The following is a 13,273-nucleotide window of genomic DNA, read 5'->3' on the forward strand; positions in this document are numbered from 1 at the left end:
AATCAAAATCACACTTGTGGGTTTGGTATTTTTTGGCATTTTATTAGGATCCCCATCAGCTGTTGCAAATTAGCAGCTACTCTTCCTAGGGTCCACACAAAACATGAAACATAATGACATAATACAGAACATCAATAGACAAGAACAGCTCAATTACAGAACTACATACATTTTTAAAAAGGCACACGTAGCCTACATATCAATGCATACACACAAACTATATAGATCAAATAGGGGGGAGGCGTTGTGCTGTGAGGTGTTGTTTTATCTGTTTTTTTAAAAAATCAGGTTTGCTGTTTATTTGAGCAATATGAGATGGAAGGAAGTTCCATGCAATAAGGGCTCTATATAATACTGTATGCTTTCTTGAATATGTTCTGGATTTGGGGACTATGAAAAGACCCCTGGTGGCATGTCTGGTGGGATAAGTGTGTATGTCAGAGCTGTGTGTAAGTTGACTATGCAAACAATTTGGGATTTTCAACACATTAATGTGTCTTATAAAAAGAAGAAGTGATGCAGTCAGTCTCTCCTCAACTCTTAGCCAAGAGAGACTGTCAGGCATAGTATTTATATCAGCCCTCTGATTACAATGAAGAGCAAAATGTGCCACTCTGTTCTGGGCCACCTGCAGCTTAACTAGGTCTTTCCTTGCAGCACACGACTGGACAATAATCAAGATTAGACAAAACTAGAGCCTGCAAAACTTGCTTTTTGGAGTGTAGTGTCAAAAAAGCAGAGCATCTCTTTATTACGGCCAGACCTCTCCCTATCTTTACAACCATTGAATCTATATGTTTTGACCATGACAGTTTACAATCTAAGGTAACGCCAAGTAATTTAGTCTCCTCAACTTGATCAACAGCCACACCATTCATTACCAGATTCAGCTGAGGTCTAGCACTTAAGGAATGGTTTGTACCAAATACAATGCTCTTAGTTTTAGAGATGTTCAGGCCAAAACAGACTTTCAGGGTTTCAGTGACTTCATTAGCTGTGGTTGCTGATGCGTATATGGTTAAATCATCAGCATACATGGACACACATGCTTTGCTTAATCCCAGTGGCAAGTCATTGATAAAAATAGAAAATAGTAGAGGGCCTAGAGAGCTGCCCTGCAGTACAGCACACTTTACATGTTTGACATTAGAGAAGCTTCCATTAAAGAAAACCCTTGGCGTTATATTAGATAGAAGCTCTGAATCCATGATATGGCAGAGGTTGAGAAGCCTTAACACATTCGTTTTTTCAATAGGTTATGATAAATAATATCACAGGCTGCAAAGAAATCTAACAGTACAGCTCCCACAATCTTCTTATTATCAATTTCTTTCAACCAATCATTTGTGTCAGTGCAGTACATGTTGAGTGCCCTTCTCTATAAGCATGCTGAAAGTCTTAATTTGTTTACAGAGAAATAGCATTGTACACATTTTTTCCCAACAGTTTGCTAAGAGCTGGCAGCAAGCTTTTAGGTCTGCTGTTAATACTAGTAAAGGACGCTTTACCACTCTTGGGTAGCAGAATTACTTTGGCTTCCCTCCAGGCCTGAGGACAAAGACATTCCTCTAGGCTCAGATTAAAAATATGACAGATAGGAGTGGCTATAGAGTCAGCTACCATCCTCAGTAGCTTTCCATCTAAGTTTTCAATGCCAGGAGGTTTGTCGTTATTGATCAATAACAACAAAAAATATCCCACACAAACTTTATAAAATTCAAACTTGCAATGCTTTTCATTCATTATTTGTTTTTTTATGCATGAATACAATTGCTCACTGTTTGTTGTTGGCATTTCCTGTCTAAGTTTGCCCACTTTGCCAATGAAATAATCATTAAAATAATTTGCAACATCAAAGGGTTTTGTGATGAATAAGCCATCTGATTCGATGAAAGGTGGAGTTGAATTTGTCTTCCTGCCCATAATTTCATTTAAAGTAAGCCAGTCAGATGTGCAGCCAGACTTATTAGCCACTCCTTTTGCCCCATCTCTTTCAACCACACAGTTTTTCAATTCCTCATCAATCCATGGAGCCTTAACAGTTCCAAAAAGTCAGTTTCTTAACAGGTGCATGTTTATCAATAATTGGAAGAAGCAACTTCATAAATTCATCAAGTGCAACGTCTGGATGCTCCTCATTAATCACATCAGACCAACAAATATTTGTAACATCATCCACATAAGAGTCACAGCAAAATATTTTGTATGATCTCTTATACACCGTTTTGGCCCAGCTGTTGAAACTTTGGCGTTCCAACTTCAGGGATACCTTCTTGAACACTAACTTATTTTTGAACTACAATCTGGCTTCAGAACAGCTCATTCCACTGATACTTGCCTTATCCACCTTTTTGACCACATTAAGCAGGAAAGTGAGAAGGGGAACTATACAGGTATGGTCATGGTAGACTTGCAGAAAGCTTTTGAAACTGTAGACCATGATATTCTCCTAATGAAACTGACATGCATGGGTCTAAATTATGTAGAAGTGAATTGGTTTAGGTCTTATCTGACCAACAGAACACAAGTATGTAATGTTGGTGATGTTCTGTCAGAGGCCAAAGAAATATCCTGTGGAGTACCGCAGGGATCAATTTTAGGGCCTCTCTTATTTCTTATATATATTAATGATATGCCAGATACAGTAAAGTGCAAACTCTTGCTTTAAGCTGATTCAGCCATACTGGTATCTGGGAAGGATACAGTTTACATAGAGGAGACCCTGAGTAAGGAATTGCATTTTGTTAGAGATTGGTTGTCTGACAACAAATTGTCACTACATTTGGGAAAAACTGAAACGATTTTGGTTGAAACAAAACGTAGATTGCTTAGGGCTGACAAGATAACAGTAAACTGTGCAGGCAAGGAGATTGAATCTAAAACAAGTATCTTATCTTGGTGTGACCCTAGATCAATCCCTTTCTGGAGGCCTGATTGCTGCAAAAATTATTACTAAAATGGCAAACAAATTGACATTTTTATATCGTAACACTAGATAGTTTACCATTAAAAGTTAAGAAACTGCTTGTCTCAACCTTCATTTAGTGTAATTTTGATTATGCCTGCTCTGCTTGGTATAGTGGGCTATCAAAAAAGCTGAAAAAGAGAATGCAGGTCATGCAAAATAATGTTATCAGGTATATGGTGAATGTCCCCCCTAGAACCCACATAGGGGTACAGGAGTTCTGGGAGGTGGGCTTGTTGCCTTTGGAGTCCAGAGTGGACCAACTGTTGCCCAAAGTAAATAAAAAATAAAAATAAATCCTGGATATAGCCACTATATTGTGATCACTGCATCCAATGGGTATGGATACAGCTTTAGAACAAAGTTCTACAGTATTAGTAAAAATGTGATCGATACATGTGGATGATCTTGTTCCTGTAGTGTTTTTAAACACCCCGGTAGGTTGATTAATAACCTGAACCAGACTACAGGCACTGGTTAAAGTAAGAAGCTTCCTCTTGAGCAGACAGCTTGATGAAAACCAGCCAATATTCAGGTCCCCAAGAAAGTAGACCTCTCTGTTTACATCACATACACTTGAAAAAGAAAAGGAGAGCCGCACACTCAACGAGCTCAGATGCAATACTTTAATAACCTAATATCCAACATTTCGACAGACAAGCTGTCTTCATCAGGATATAATAAGCCAGAACCTCGCCTAAACAGGTGTTCGTTTCTTTCGCCTCCAGATACATCACATACACTATCAAACATTTCACACATATTATTTAGATACTGATTGTTGGCACTTGATGGCCTATAGCAACACCCCAAAAGAAAATAATTTAGATGTGCCAGGTGAACCTGCAACCACAACACTTCAATAACACTTGACATAAGATCTTCTCTAAGCATAACAGGGATATGGCTCTGAATATATACAGCAACACCTCCCCCATAAGCATTTCGGTCTCTTCTATAGATGTTATATTCTTGTATTGCTACTGCTGTATCATCAAATGAATTACCTAAGTGAGTCTCAAAAACGGCTAATTTATAAATGTTATCTGATGTTAGCAAGTTATTGATTTCATGAACCTTATTTCTAAGGTTACATATATTAATATGGGCTATTTTCAGCCCTTTCTTGGGTAGCTTTCCAGAGATAGACATAATACTGAAAAGAGCAAACAAAGCAAGAGAAAAAAATACACATTCAGCAGTCCGTTAATCAATTGGTGTGTGTGTGTGCTGCGGAGTTGAAGCTACGAACCCATAAGCTTGGCTCTCTCATCCCTTCCAGGCTTCTGGGAGGGAGGGTGGACAATGAGCCTGTCATAGGGAGGGTGGATAATGAGCCTGTCATAGCAAATGTAAGCAATGTCTCTACGCGCTCTGGCAGCTTTCATGGCTGGGATCAGTGCTTTCCTCTTCTGGCGCACAGCTTCAGGATAGTCCTCGTTGAAGAAGATATACGTTCCTCCCATGTTCTTTGCTCTTTCTAGAACAGCTACCTTGTCCTTGAACCTCAGGAACTTTACCACTATCGGCCTGGGCCCATCACCTGGGCCGGTGTTGGGTTTTCCAGACCTGTGGGCACCCTCCACCACAATCTTCCTGTAGCCCATCTTCAATTTCTCAGAGATAATTTCCCTCACTTTGTCCTCAGACTCCGTCCAGGTCTCATGTGGAGATTCTGCAATTCCATCCACAACCATGTTGTTCCGCCTTGATTGTCCCTCGGGATAGTCTGATTTATCTGTCATTGTTATCATGGATTCACACACAGAGCTGATGTCCTCTCTCAATGACTTACAGATTGCTGTCATCTTGCCGTTCTCCTATTTCAACGTATCGAGCTGACCTTGGGAGAACTGCAAACTGTTCTTCAGGTCCTGGACCTCTCTGGTTAGGTCGTCCATTCTTTTATTAGTAGAATCCACAAGTATTTGGACAAAACACTTCAAACTATTTTCTTGTTGTAACAACTGCTTGTAGGTCTCTTTTTGTTTGTTTAAAATATCCTTCACGTTTGATAGAGAGACACCAGTGTCCTCAACGGTACTCCCGCCGGCTTTGGTCTTTGTCATGGTAGCTAGCAACATATGTTAGGCTGTTACTCCTCACAGTTCCAGACAGGGCAGGTCACAGGGAAGATTGAAAACAACAAAAAGCAGGGATCTAGACAGCCACAAACCAGGGAGAATCCGGCGGACCAGCCACAATGGCTAACCGCGTCGCGGGCTGCATTCAGGTCAACCCGCTAGTTTTTTTTACCCTTTTTCTCCCCAATTTCGTGGTATCTAATTAGTAGTTACAGTCTTGTCTCATTGCTGCAACTCCCATACGGACTCGGGAGAGGCGAAGGTCGAGAGACGTGCGTCCCACGGAACAACCCAACCAAGCCGCACTGCTTCTTGACACAATGCCCACTTAACCCGGAAGCCAGCAGCACCAATGTGTCGGAAGAAACACCATACACCTGGCGACCATGTCAGTGTGCACTGCGCCCGGCCCGCCACAGCAGTCGCTAGCGCGTGATGGGACAAGGACAACCCTGCCGGCCAAACCTTCCCCTAACCAGGACGACGCTGGGCCAATTGTGTGCCGCCCCATGGGTCTCCCGGTCGCGACAGAGCCTGGACTCAAACCCAGAATCTCTAGTGGCACAGCCTTAGACCACTGCGCCACTCGGGAGGCCAAACCCCACTAGCTTGATATATAGCAAGCTAGCTCAAAATCAAATCAAATTTTATTTGTCACATACACATGGTTAGCAGATGTTAATGCGAGTGTAGCGAAATGCTTGTGCTTCTAGTTCCGACAATGCAGTAATAACCAACGAGTAATCTAACCTAACAATTCCACAACTACTACCTTATACACACAAGTGTAAAGGGATAAAGAATATGTACATAAAGACATATGAATGAGTGATGGTACAGAACGGCATAGGCAAGATGCAGTAGATGGTATAGAGTACAGTATATACATATGAGATGAGTAATGTAGGGTATATAAACATAAAGTGGCATAGTTTAAAGTGGCTAGTGATACATGTATTACATAAAGATGGCAAGATGCAGTAGATGATATAGAGTACAGTATATACATATGAGATGAGTAATGTAGGGTATGTAAACATTATATTAAGTGGCATTGTTTAAAGTGGCTAGTGATACATTTTTACATACATTTCCATCAATTCCCATTATTAAAGTGGCTGGAGTTGAGTCAGTATGTTGGCAGCAGCCACTAAATGTTAGTGATGGCTGTTTAACACTCTGATGGCCTTGAGATAGAAGCTGTTTTTCAGTCTCTCGGTCCCTGCTTTGATGCACCTGTACTGACCTCGCCTTCTGGATGATAGCGGGGTGAACAGGCAGTGGCTCGGGTGGTTGTTGTCCTTGATGATCTTTATGGCCTTCCTGTGACATCGGGTGGTGTAGGTGTCCTGGAGGGCAGGTAGTTTGCCCCCGGTGATGCGTTGTGCAGACCTCACTACCCTCTGGAGAGCCTTACGGTTGTGGGCGGAGCAGTTGCCGTACCAGACGGTGACACAGCCCGACAGGATGCTCTCGATTGTGCATCTGTAGAACTTTGTGAGTGCTTTTGGTGACAAGCCAAATTTCTTCAGCCTCCTGAGGTTGAAGAGGCGCTGCTGCGCCTTCTTCACAACGCTGTCTGTGTGGGTGGACCAATTCAGTTTGTCCGTGATGTGTACGCCGAGGAACTTAAAACTTACTACCCTCTCCACTACTGTCCCTTCGATGTGGATAGGGGGGTGCTCCCTCTGCTGTTTCCTGAAGTCCACAATCATCTCCTTTGTTTTGTTGACATTGAGTGTGAGGTTATTTTCCTGACACCACACTCCGAGGGCCCTCACCTCCTCCCTGTAGCTGCGACGCCAAATAGCTCCTCAGACCTATCCGTGGTCGGCAAGATCATTGGAAAGAGACAAGCAGTCCCAGCAACTGATGCCAACTGCGTTGCGGGATCCAAAATCTGTTTGACAAAATGATTTTCATAGTTATCACACATCAGGTCACCATACCAAACTTCCCTCCTAAACATACTATAGTTCTGTCTGTTACACACTATATTTGGGGAGCTTCACCCATTCTTCTCTGCAGATCCTCTCAAGCTCTGTCAGGTTGGATGTGGAGCTTCACTGCACAGCTATTTTCAGGTCTCTCCAGAGATGTTCGATCAGGTTCAAGTCCGGGCTCTGGCCGGGCCACTCAAGGACATTCAGAGACTTGTCCCGATGCCACTCCTGCGTTGTCTTGGCTGGGTGCTTAGGGTTGTTGTCCTGTTGGAAGGTGAACCTTCGCCCCAGTCTGAGGTCCCAAACGCTCTGGAGCAGGTTTTCATCAAGGATCTCTCTGTACTTTGCTCTGTTCATCTTTCAATCGATCCTGACTAGTCCCTGCCGCTGAAAAACATCCCCACGGCATGATGCTGCCACCACCATGCTTCACCGTAGGGATGGTGCCAGGTTTCCACCAGACGTGACGCTTGGCATTCAGGCCAAAGAATTCAATCTTGGTTTCATCAAACCAGAGAATCTTGTTTCCCATGGTCTGAGTCTTTGGGTGCCTTTAGACACACTCCAAGCAGGCTGTCATGTGCCTTTTACTGAGGAGTGGCTTCCATCTGGCCACTCTACCACAAAGGCCTGATTGGTGGAGTGCTGCAGAGATGGTTGTCCTTCTGGAAGGTTTTCCCATCTGCACAGGGGAACTCTGGAGCTCTGTCACAGTGACCATCGGGTCCTTGCTCACCTCCCTGAACAAGGCCCTTCTCCCCTGATTGCTAAGTTTGGCCGAGCGGCCAGCTCAAGGAAGAGTCTTGGTGGTTCCAAACTTCTTCCATTTAAGAATGATGGAGGCCACTGTCTTCTTGGGGACCTTCAATGCTGCAGAAATGTTTAGGTACCCTTCCCCAGAACTGTGCATCAACACAATCCTGTCTTGAAGCTCTACGGACAATTCCTTTGACCTCATGGCTTGGTTTTTGCTCTGACATGCACTGTCAACTGTGGGACCTTATATAGACAGGTGTGTGCCTTTCCAAATCATGTCCAATCAATTCAATTTACCACAGGTGGACTCCAATCAACTTGTAGAAACATCTCAAGGATGATCAATGGAAACAGCATGCACCTCAGCTAAATTTCAAGTCTCATAGCAAAGGGTCTGAATACTTACGTAAATAATGTATTTCTGTTTTTCTTTTTAAATCTAAAAACGTGTTTTCACTTTGTCATTATGAGGAATTGTGTGTAGGTTGATGAGGAACAAAAATTTATTTAATCCATTTTAGAATAAGGCTGTAATGTAACAAAATGTGGAAAAATAGGTCTGAATACTTTCTGAATGCACTGTAGCTGTAATGAATCATATGTCTAATGAATGAAAGGTCGCTGGTTCAAATCCCAGAGTAGATTAGGTGAAAATTCTGTCAATGTGCCCTTGAGCAAGGCACTTAACCCTAATTGCTCTGGATAAGAGTGTCTGCATAATATTGACCCAATATTATGGCCATAGTTGAGCAAATGAACCCTGATATGTTTCTAATTACATTTTAAAACAGTTGTAATAGATGTAATTGTAAAATCATTTTGTATGCTCCGAGTTTCATATGGTTTTTCAAAAGGAACATTTAAGACATTATTTTGTTATTTAATATGGTGTTTTATTTTTGAAATAAATTGTTGTTTCAACATCAACATATTGTTCAATGTTCCAAAAAATTAAGCCCAGTAGTTATTCTGTGACTTTAGCTAATATGCTTTTTTTGTTGCCGTGATATCGTTTCGGGTTGCAAAACTCAGGGAACTCCTGCTTATTCCTTCCCGATTCCGGGAATCCTCCAACCGGGAAAACAAGGTAATTTATTGAAAGTTCCCGAAATTTTGAAACCCTAATCGTGTTACTTTATCAGTATCAAGCACTCATCACAGTAATTGATAATGCATCAATCAAGTTGCAAACATCAATGCCCAGTTGCACACCATTTGACAGCTTATGCTTAGGTCAAAGACCAAAAAAACAAATCATTAGGTTCATGGAGGGAGCAGAGAAGTTTGCCCAGAGCCATGTATAGAATGTATTAATATATGACTCTGGGTTTGCCTAACTACTCGATTAACAATGACTGTACGACAGATGTTCAGAGAAAGAATCTACAGTACCATATTAGCGGAGGCAACGCCAAGAGAGGAGGCAGAAACAGGCTTCCGTAGAAACTCAATTACTCTGAGCTCTAATATTACAATCGGCTAGCTGGTCTGAATGAAAATGGTCGTAAAAAAACAAGAGCAGTCAAGAGCAGTACAATCTGAGGCTAATGGAAAAGCTCAGGGCCAGAGAGTTTAGTTTAAGATTATGGTCACTGCAAAATTTGCTTGGCAGCGTTGAAAATCTTTAGACCTATGTTCACCCAGGAACGAAGAGGACTAAAGCTTCGAACACACCGACAGCATTATTGCGCAAAATAGTACGCAGCATCATCTGGATACGTATGCAACAAAAGTTACATTTACCTTCTGCTACCATTTCTGTCAAGCCGTTCACGCATACAGTTTGACTCATACGTTCGATAAATCCAACGTATGCACCACATCCAGATTTCCACATATATATATTTTTGCCTTCATCTCCCTTATCTCACCTCACTTGCTCACATTGTATATAGACTTATTTTTCTACTGTATGTTTGTTTTACTCCATGTGTAACTCTGTGTTGTTGTATGTGTCAAACTGCTTTGCTTTATCTTGGCCAGGTCGCAATTGTAAATGAGAACGTGTTCTCAACTTGCCTACCTGGTTAAATAACGGTGAAATAAAAAATAAAAAAATAAATCCAACTGCCTCTGCAACGCAATACTGCAAGGCAAAAGCAGAGTTTCATTGGAAATGAATGTAATTCTGGTGTACCAAAATGCAATGACGCTGTCGGTGTGTTCGAAGAGTTTGTAAGAAAGAATTTGCAAAGCACATTCATAACTTAAAGTACTAATATGAACAAGGCTTAGAGCATAAGAATATAACCAAAATAAAGGAGTCGTGTTCTGTTCCACTGCGGCGGGAAAGCGGCACAAATATTCTCAGGCTTTGCGTGTGGATAGAGGCACACAATGAGAAGCACCCAGTCAAGGTTGAATCGAACACTGTGAGGATGAATCTAAGTACATTAGTGACACTGGCTGACAACAAAGCCCATGCCTGCACAATGCTGCTAAGTCTCAAGGCAGAAAACTGTGATAACATTTGTAGACCAATTTGTGACCAACCAAAGGTTATCGGAGTATATAAACAAAACATTTTACTTTTAGTTTGTGCGACTTTCTGAGAAATTGGTGATGACTAAGTATTCTCTATTTTGTCCTGTGTTACTGAACCAGAACCAACTGGGTGCCAGTCATACATAATATAAAATGACTCATTTCTGTTTTCTGGACTGCGCCAATACAACTCAGCTAGGCGTAACATTAAAAATGACAATTTCTCAATATGTTTCACTGTGTGGCCGAATATAAAAGAGCGGAACTGGAGCAGCCTGTGGCGATGAGCAGACTTGCGGTATTATTATTAGTAAATGCTGGCCCTGATGCGAGGAGGTAGCAACTAGAGGGCCCAGGCAGTCTGGGCCCCTTTGGTAAAAAGCCTAGATGAGAGAATCTATATCAGGCAGTGTGGAAGGAAGGCCTGGAAAATCCAACCAATCAAGCCATAGTCTTTTCTCTCTGCTTCCACACGGCAATCGGTACCGGTGCATCAAGTCTGGTACCAACAGGCTCTTGAACAGCTTCTATCTCCAAGCAATAAGACTGATAAATAGCTAACCTTCTATCTTTATTGAACTTTTATTTGCAAACAATTTTTGTCTCTATGCACACTCACAGGGCCCTACACACTCACTCACATATAATATGCACATACATTTACACTGACTCTACACACCCACTCACATACAAATGTCATGTTCTTTTTCTTTTTTCCCCCCTAGTATCACATTGTTATTGATTACTGCATTGTTGGGTTTTGAGTTTGGAAGAAAGGCATTTCATTGCACTTGTGCATGTGACATCGAAACTTGAAACTCGATAAAGCAGACAGCTTTATAAACCAGCCAGCCAGCCAGAGTAGCTTGCATACAAAAGCTACCACTGTATTAAACAAACATCAATTTACAATACCAGTCAAAAGTTTGGATACACATCATTCAAGGTTTTTCTTTATTAAAAAAATAATAATAATTGTAGAATAATAGTGAAGACATCAACACTATGAAATGTTGTAACCAAAAAAGCGTTAAACAAATCAAAATATATTTATATTTTAGATTCTTCAAAGTAGTCACCCTTTGCCTTAATGGACAGCTTAGCCCACTCCTGGCATTCTCTCAACCAGCATCACCTGGAATGCTTTTCCAATAGTCTTGAAGGAGTTCCCACATATGCTGAGCACATGTTGGCTGCTTTTCTTTCACTCTGAGGTCCAACTCATCCCAAACCATCTCAATTGGGTTGAGGTCGGGTGATTGTGGAGGCCAGGTCATCTGATGCAGCACTCCATCACTCTCCTTCTTGGTCAAATAGCCCTTACAGGCTGACTACACCGCTCGCGTTGCGTGCGAGTGCAAAATATATTTAGAAATCTATATTATTCAATAATTGCACCCACACTGCGCGAGCTAACGAGCGTCTGCATTGCCAAGGGCTAAAATATAAGTCAGTTCTATTTGTGACGCAGATCGCGTTGCAAATCCTGCCTCTCCCATTTCCTCATTGGTTTATAGAAGCAGGTACCCACATGCCATCTCCTCATTGGTTATACCCACGTGGGTGACTGAAAGACGAACGAGGTCAGTGGCGGTAATGCACCTAATTTATGAAAGTTGCCAATCGCAATATAAAGTCAAGACAAGAAAAAGCCTAGAAGGAGGAGAGATGACTAGAAACGATTCGGTTGACCGTTTTATGTGTGGATTAATTGTCGGAGTAGAGGACCTTGTGCATTTCAGGTAAAATAACAACTCAATGTTTAAATCCCAGGACAAATTAGCTAACAACAGCAAGCTAGCTAAATAGGCCAAATTAGCTAGTAAGTACAAGCTAGCTAGCTAAATTGCAATAAATGTTTAATGCTTATCGACCTGACCCCAAATTAATGTAATTGGTTCAGAGTTTGTTTTGATATTTTAACCTGCGTGTTGTGATAGCGTTTGGTGTGGGGGGACAAAATAAATGTATGCAAGATGGCGCACGCACACATCCGGTTTGGGTTCCGTGTTACACAGCCTGGAGATGTGTTGGGCCATTTTCCGGTTGAAAAATAAATTATAGTGGGACTAAGTGCAAACCAGATGGGATGGCGTATCGCTGCAGAATGCTGTGGTAGCCATGCTGGTTGTGTGCCAATAAATCTAAATAAATCACCAATAGTCTCACCAGCAAAGCAACCCCACACCATCATGCTTCATGGTGGGAACCACACATGTGGAGATCATCCGTTCACCTACTCTGCGTCTCCCAAAGACACGGCGGTTGGAACCAAAAATCTCACATTTGGACTCATCAGACCAAAAAGACAGATTTCCACCAGTCTGATGTCCGTTTCTTGGCCCAAGCACTCCTCTTCTTACTGGTGTCATTTAGTAGTTGTTTCTTTGCAGCAATTCAAACATGAAGGCCTGATTCACGCAGTCTCCTCTGAACAGTTGATGTTCAAGCATTTATTTGGGCTGAAATTTCTGAGGCTGGTAACTCTAATGAACTTATCCTCTGCAGCATAGGTAACTCTGGGTCTTCCTTTCTTGTGGCGGTCCTCATGAGAGGACCGCCACAAGAAGGAAAGAAATTCCACAAATGAACTTTTAAGAAGGCACACCTGTTAATTGAAATGCATTCCAGGTGACTACCTCATGAAGCTAGTTGTGAGTGAATGCCAAGAGTGTGTAAAGCTGTCATCAAGGCAAAGGGTGGCTACTTTGAATATAAAACCTATTTTGATTTGTTCAACACTTTATTGGTTACTACATGATTCCATATGTGTTATTTTATAGTTTTGATGTCTTCACTATTATTCTACAATGTAGAAAATAGTCAAAATACAAAAAAAACCTGGATTGAGTAGGTGTGTCCAAAACTTTGACTGGTACTGCACATGTACAACTTTTTACAGCATAATATAAATGAAAGTGGACTTCAATTACACTGCCATGACAGCTCATCATATAGTATAGTTATTATCCCTATAAATTGCATTTTACACACACAGAGAACAAAGCTGAAATAGTTGACAGTGCACGACACCTCTAAAA

General features: G+C 41.7%; 1 pseudogene; it reads right to left on the bottom strand.

The window, feature by feature from the left end:
* LOC139555847 (mRNA-capping enzyme-like) overlaps positions 1–13,273 on the bottom strand; it is a 143,060-nt pseudogene that overhangs the window by 39,974 nt on the left and 89,813 nt on the right.

Source organism: Salvelinus alpinus, chromosome 27 (genome assembly GCF_045679555.1).
Source record: "Salvelinus alpinus chromosome 27, SLU_Salpinus.1, whole genome shotgun sequence".
NCBI classification, from domain to species: Eukaryota; Metazoa; Chordata; class Actinopteri; order Salmoniformes; family Salmonidae; genus Salvelinus; species Salvelinus alpinus.